The 6,000-nt window shown below is 51.1% G+C and overlaps 1 protein-coding gene across 2 annotated transcripts in view; it reads left to right on the top strand.

The window, feature by feature from the left end:
• The first annotated feature begins 261 nt into the window (after window positions 1–261).
• Window positions 262–6,000, top strand: part of eda (ectodysplasin A) — a 32,020-nt gene continuing 26,281 nt past the window's right edge. For both annotated transcript variants that reach the window (XM_042340629.1, XM_042340630.1), the window contains exon 1: window positions 262–300. The gene's annotated coding sequence lies outside the window, so the exon portion shown is untranslated. The remainder of the gene's footprint in view (window positions 301–6,000) is intronic.

The raw sequence follows: 6,000 nt of genomic DNA, 5'->3' as shown, positions 1-6,000 counted from the left end.
CTCCCCAGCACCCCCACCAGCACCCCCAGCACCCCCAGCACCCTCCCCAGCACCCCCACCAGCACCCTCCCCAGCACCCTCCCAAGCCCCCCCCCCCAGCACCTCCCCAGCACCCCCACCCCCCACAGCACCCCCCCAGCACCCTCCCCACCCCCCCCAGCACCCCCCCTCCCCAGCACCCTCCCCAGCACCCCCCCACCCCCAGCACCCTCTCCAGCACCCACAGCCTCCACTCCCCAGCTCCCCCACCCCCCCCAGCCTGGGCTGCCCACACCATCATCTGCTTCATCCGGCAGCGAGGTGAGTGAGTGAGTGAGAACTCATCCCCTTCTCCCTCTCCCCCAAACTCTCTCTCCTCTCCCTCTTCCTTCCCTCTCTCATTCTCTTATCCCACCCCATCTCCCCCTCTCCCTCCCTCTCCCCCATCTCCTCTCCCCAAACTTCTCTCCCCCCTTTCACACTCTTCCCAAACACACACTCTGTCTCTCTCTCACATGTTTGCAAATAGTTTGCAACTTTCTCCTCTCCCCCCAAGAAAAAACTTTTCCTTCTCAACATCACAAACAACAACAACAAAAGATCTCTCCCCTTTCCCTCCGGCACTCGGTGCTGGAGATGCTGTGTGTTTGGGGCCAGTGCCCTGGGATGGGCTGTATTGTGTGTGTGTGTGTTTTGGGGGGTGGGCACATTGCTGAAATGTGATGCCTTTATTGGGTTGATGGTGTGTTTTGTTCTAAATTGAGAGCCTGGGTGGGGGGAGGGTGTGTAAGCTCCCGTCAGGGCTAAGGCAAGGGACAACCAATTGCTTTTACACTAGTGATGGATGAGCTGAGCTGGGGTCAAGGCTTGGGGCTATCAGGAGCTTGTGGAGGGAGGGAGGGAGGGAGGGTGAGGAGATCTGCAGGCTTGAGGTTCTAGGACCGAATGTGATCTGGCCAGTTCTTGGTGGTGGCACAGGTGACCTCAGCCCTCAAGCCTTTGAGAGATGGAGACCCACTTGCTTCTTGCGCTCTTCATTGCATTGACTGGAGAGCTCTGTGCACAGGCAGCGCTGTGACACTGGGCATTAATATTAATAATGATTGTGATCAAACCCCAGTCATAATCCTTTAACTCTGCGCGTTGCACCGGATGCCTCAAGCTGACTTGGGACGTCCTCCTGATGTGAAAGGCGCTACACAACTGCAACTTGTCGTTGCTGTTAGGACACCTCAAAGCACTTCACAGGATTTACTGTAAAACAGCAACTATATTGGCAACTGGAGCTCTAATGGCGGGGAGGGGGGCTGCTGGAGGCTGGTGTTGGGGGGCTGGGGGCTGGTGTGAGGTGGGGGGGCTGGTGTGGGGATGGTGGGGGCTGTGGGAATGACTCGGGAGCCAGACCAGATCTGGAGCAGGTGTTGGGCTTTATAGGGTTAAGTTTCTGAGGAGGAAGAGAAATGACGTAGTGATGTGCACTTGAGGGGGTGGGGGGATTAAGGGGTACACAAGCGAGGGAGCGGGAATAGGGTTTGAAACTGGGGGAAACCCATCACCGTGATCAGCTGTGGGTGTGTGATCTTTGTTAACTGGAGATTGTTAGCTGAATAACTTGATCAGTACGTTTCCTGTGGGGACAGACAACGTATTGTTAAGAGAAGTCCATACTTCCTTGTTGAAGCTGCTCTACGGAAACATCCGTCTGTTGTGATGTAGCAGGAACCTTCCTCTTTAAACCATTGGAACAGATCCACTGCCTATTTACTGAGTGAGCAGCAGGACACAAGCTCATAGCTGTGACAGCCGTCCTTCGGATGAGACACTAAATCGAGCTTTCCATGTGTGTCCGTGCCCTGTGCAGGTGAATGTTAATGGTCCCGGGAAACTATTGGAAAAAAGAAGGGAGTTTCTCACTCCCGGTGTCCTGGCCGACAATCCCTCAGATAATAAAAATCACTTCCCGGCTGTTTGTGGGGACGTCGCTGTGTGCAAGTTGGCTGCTGCGTCTGCTTGCAAAACAGTCACTGCGCTTTACAGTACATCCTGTGAAGCACTTTGAGATGCTCTCCCGATGTGAAAGGCTCTGATTGACATTCTGTATAAAGGTGATTGTTAATAGATTTCAGTACAATTGTAAAGGTCTCGTAATCCATCACTTTACCAGAACCATCACAAACCGTCCAGTGTGGTTTGTGACCGACAGTACTTCTCTGTATGGTCCCACACACTGTGTTTGGACGGTCGTAAGGTCAGGAATTATGAAACTGTACGTTATTCGCAGCTCAAAGCGCACAATAGTTACCAGGCGTTTGCATGTGAAATATTGTATTATAATCCAGTAAGAGGGCCTCACGCAGGCAACATTATATCTTGACAGCAGATGGTGCACAGAGACCAGTTTGGGGAAATAAATGAAATACTCAAACGTTAATAGAACAAAGGAAACCTGCTGCTCCCCCTGTCCCCATGGTGTCTGTGCTGGTGCTGCGCGGTGATTGAAGTATTAATGTGACATTAAGTGTAGACTAATGGATGTTGAGGAGTGAGTGACAAAGTGAATGTGCCCTGCGGGCTCTGAGCTGCCCTGAACTCTCACAGCAGCTCAGGGTTGTTACCTGAACCTTGAGGCGCGCCCAAACTCATTTGTTCCGTGTAACACAGCCCGGTTTGAGGGCCGGATGTGCCGTAATCTAATCATCGGAGCCCAGTTTGGTGACAAGAGTTTTTGGCTGTGGAATTGTGAATGGGAGTTTTGCTTGTCAAAGTGAGCAGGGAAATGACATTAATAATAATCCTTGCAATTGATCCAGCGCCTCATCACGTCTTTGAGACGTCACAAAGCGCTTCACGGGATATACTGTAAAGTGCAGTGACTGTGTATTTTGTGGGTGAAATGCGGCAGCCGATTGCGCACAGCAGCGTCCCACAAACAGTGGTGGATTGAGTGATCAAATGTTTTTTCTTGGGGAGGGATTATCGCTCCCGGAAAACGATCACCAATCGTTTTTGCTGCAAGTTCCTTGTCCCCACCGTCCGCTCCACAGTTGCCAACAGGGTCTCGGTTTAATTGAAACATCTTGAGCAATGCAGACCATTCTCCCCCTATTACCCCCCCCACTCCCACTCCACCCCCCAACACTGCACTGGAGCATCAGCCCAGACTGTGAGCTCAATGGCCTTGGGCACAGGGCTTGATCCCACCACATTTTGGCCTGCAAGCGAGACCGAGAGCAGCGGAGCCAGACCTGCATACAGAGGGTCTCCTGGCCGGTGGATGCGGAGCTGAGTCAGGTCAATAACCAAGCTGGGAGGGAGGCATGAGAGAGCGCGACCTCTTAATTTTAAGCAGGAGTTTGGATGAATTTCTGAGAAAGGTGGTGTGCGTGAGAGAACGGACTGTTCCGCCTCAGAGCTTCGTTCTTGTGGTTTATCCGTCCATCAGGTATAGATTGGACTAAAAGCCCCCCCTTCCCCGAGTGTCTGTTTGATGATCGGCACAGACACCGTGTGCCAGCCGGCCGGCTGCTGGGGAGAGTCCACTGAAACCACGGGACACGAGAGAGAGAGAGGCCGCAGATGGAACAGAACTTGATGATAAAGATGAGAAGTGATGGATTGATCAAGACCACATGTCTGTCTGTCTGTCTGTCTGTGTCTATGGGTCTGTCTAGAGCACACATTGCACAGTGTAGAGCCAGTTAACCTCAGCAACTAACATCAGGTGAACTGGTCACCACTCAACCTTTATTGTTAATAATTTGTTGTTGGCATGAACCTGTCTGTGTGTCTGTGTCTCTCTCCCTGTCTGTCTGTCTCCTCTGTCTCCCTCTGTATCTCTCTGATTGTCTGTGGGACATTGGTGTGCGCAAAGTGACCGCTGTGTTTTCAAACAAACAAGTAGACAGTCACGACACTTACAGCAATGTTTTTCTGATGAGCAGCCGGGTGGGCGTCTGATACGCACCAAACCCCGTTGCTGTGGTTGAGTATCTGAAGCAAACCACAGCTTCAGATGGAAATGAGAGAGCATTAGGCACAGGTTGGTGAGAGCCAATACTTGGGGGAACCCCAGAGTGTGTAATGGGGGAATTGTTGGAGTCTAACCATCTAAAACCACACAGCTTGCCATGGAGAACATTCTTTAGCAAGTTTTCCTGCTGCTTGTCCAGCCAGGATCACCCTCCACGTTGGGGAGTTGGGGTGCAGGGTTAACAGGTAAAACTGAGTAGAAACAGGAAAGGCAGTTATGGGCGAATGCAGCAGTTTATGCACAGCGACGTCCCACAAACAGCCGTGAAGTGAACAACACCAGATTGGGAGAGTTGATGGCACTTCCCCACGTTTGGGGGCTGGGGCTTCAAAATGTTAGGCTAGGTTTCCCCAGGTATCTGTCTCTCACTCTCTCTCTCGCTCTCTCGGCTCTCACCCAGCGAGCCCAGAGTATGTGAAGCGCACCTGGAGTGGCTGATCTTGCTGATCGCTATCTGGCTACAGATGAGGTTACGTCTGTGATTAACGACGGCTTTCTGACTCAGCTTTCCAGGAGAGACTCATCTCATTGTTCCCACTTCAGGGCGGTCCTGTCCTATCCTGTCCCGTCGCCGGGGTCTGGCTGATACCCTTCCCAGGGCTCCATAACTCTCACCTTTGGAATCGGGCAGCATGAGAGGCTTCTCCCCCAACCCCTCATCTCCTCCCCCCCACCAGCCTGGACACAGATCAACCTGCTGAATGTGTTGACTTGGTGCCAAGTGATCTGACTGTCAGACTCTCCCCACATGAGGATTGGTTTAGGTGGGATCCGGTGTTGGAATAGACTGGATGGAGTGAATGAAGCTGCCAGCACGGAGGGAAGAGTTGCTACAGCACTAAGTGTTTCATGTGCTACATCAGTAACGGCCTTTCTGATCCCGCATTCTTGCACACAATGGGGTGTATAATGTGCCATGCGCAAACCACGTGTAAAAACAGCTGTTTCACACGCCTCATATTACAGAGGAATTACATTGTAAAAACCACCGGCAAACAGGATTAGTGGTTAATTACATTTACAATTACTTGATTATGTAATGAACGGCAGCTGTAACTTCTGTACACGAGGTGCACGATACAACTGTTTACTCGTGCTTTACACATGTCCCGTCACAGACCACCCCCCCCATGTGTTTATTATCTCGTCCCTGACCTGCACTTCAGTTATATTAGGCGATTTCTTCCGCTGACAGCAATTCTTATAGCACCTTGTCACGTCGTTGAGACGCCTCAAAACACTTCACAGGATATACTGTAAAGTGAATTGACTGTTTACTTTGAGCGTATTGAATATGACAAAGGCAGAGAGACACAGAGAGAGAGACAGAGAAAGAGTCCTTCACAGCTTTGGAGGTTGTGCGACAGATGGGATCAATTTGCTGTAAGGTAATTGCTCCAAACATACCAATTGCAGGAGCTAAACCTTCCACGCCAGTTCGTGTGTGTGTGTGTTTACTTTCCCTGTTAACCTTTCCACATTTAGCCAAATGCTCCCAAGTTCCTGTCAGCGCTCCGTCTCCTCCCCGCCTCCCCCCCCCCCCAGGACATGCAGCTTAATTTTCCAGGTGTCTCAACCCTAATGAGCCGTGACATGAACCTGCCTCATAACATGATTCTTGCTCCCAGTTTCCAATTGTTTAAGTTTTAATAAAGTGTTTACATTTGTAGGATCCCACCTGTGCTGTTTCTATCTGACCCACGGATTCTGCACAGAATAATAATAGTAATTCTTGCATTTGATACAGCGCCATATCACGTCTTCGAGATGTCTCAAAGCGCTTCACAGGATATACTGTCAAGTGTAGTGACTGTATTTTGTGGGTGCACGTGACTGAAATGAACTGGGACCACCGGCTGCCGTGTTCGCCTACAAAAAACACAGTCACTACACTTCACAGTTAATGTTTCACGCTTCACCTTCCGCCCCCCTCTCGGAGCTCCTCATTTGTAAGGAACGCTGGCTATGGTGAGAGTACAAAGAGCCAGTAG

Source organism: Callorhinchus milii, unplaced genomic scaffold, assembly GCF_018977255.1.
Source record: "Callorhinchus milii isolate IMCB2004 unplaced genomic scaffold, IMCB_Cmil_1.0 Scaffold15, whole genome shotgun sequence".
Classification (NCBI taxonomy): Eukaryota; Metazoa; Chordata; class Chondrichthyes; order Chimaeriformes; family Callorhinchidae; genus Callorhinchus; species Callorhinchus milii.
The sequence above is the reverse complement of the archived record's forward strand: the minus strand, read 5'-3'. Positions and strand labels throughout refer to the sequence as shown.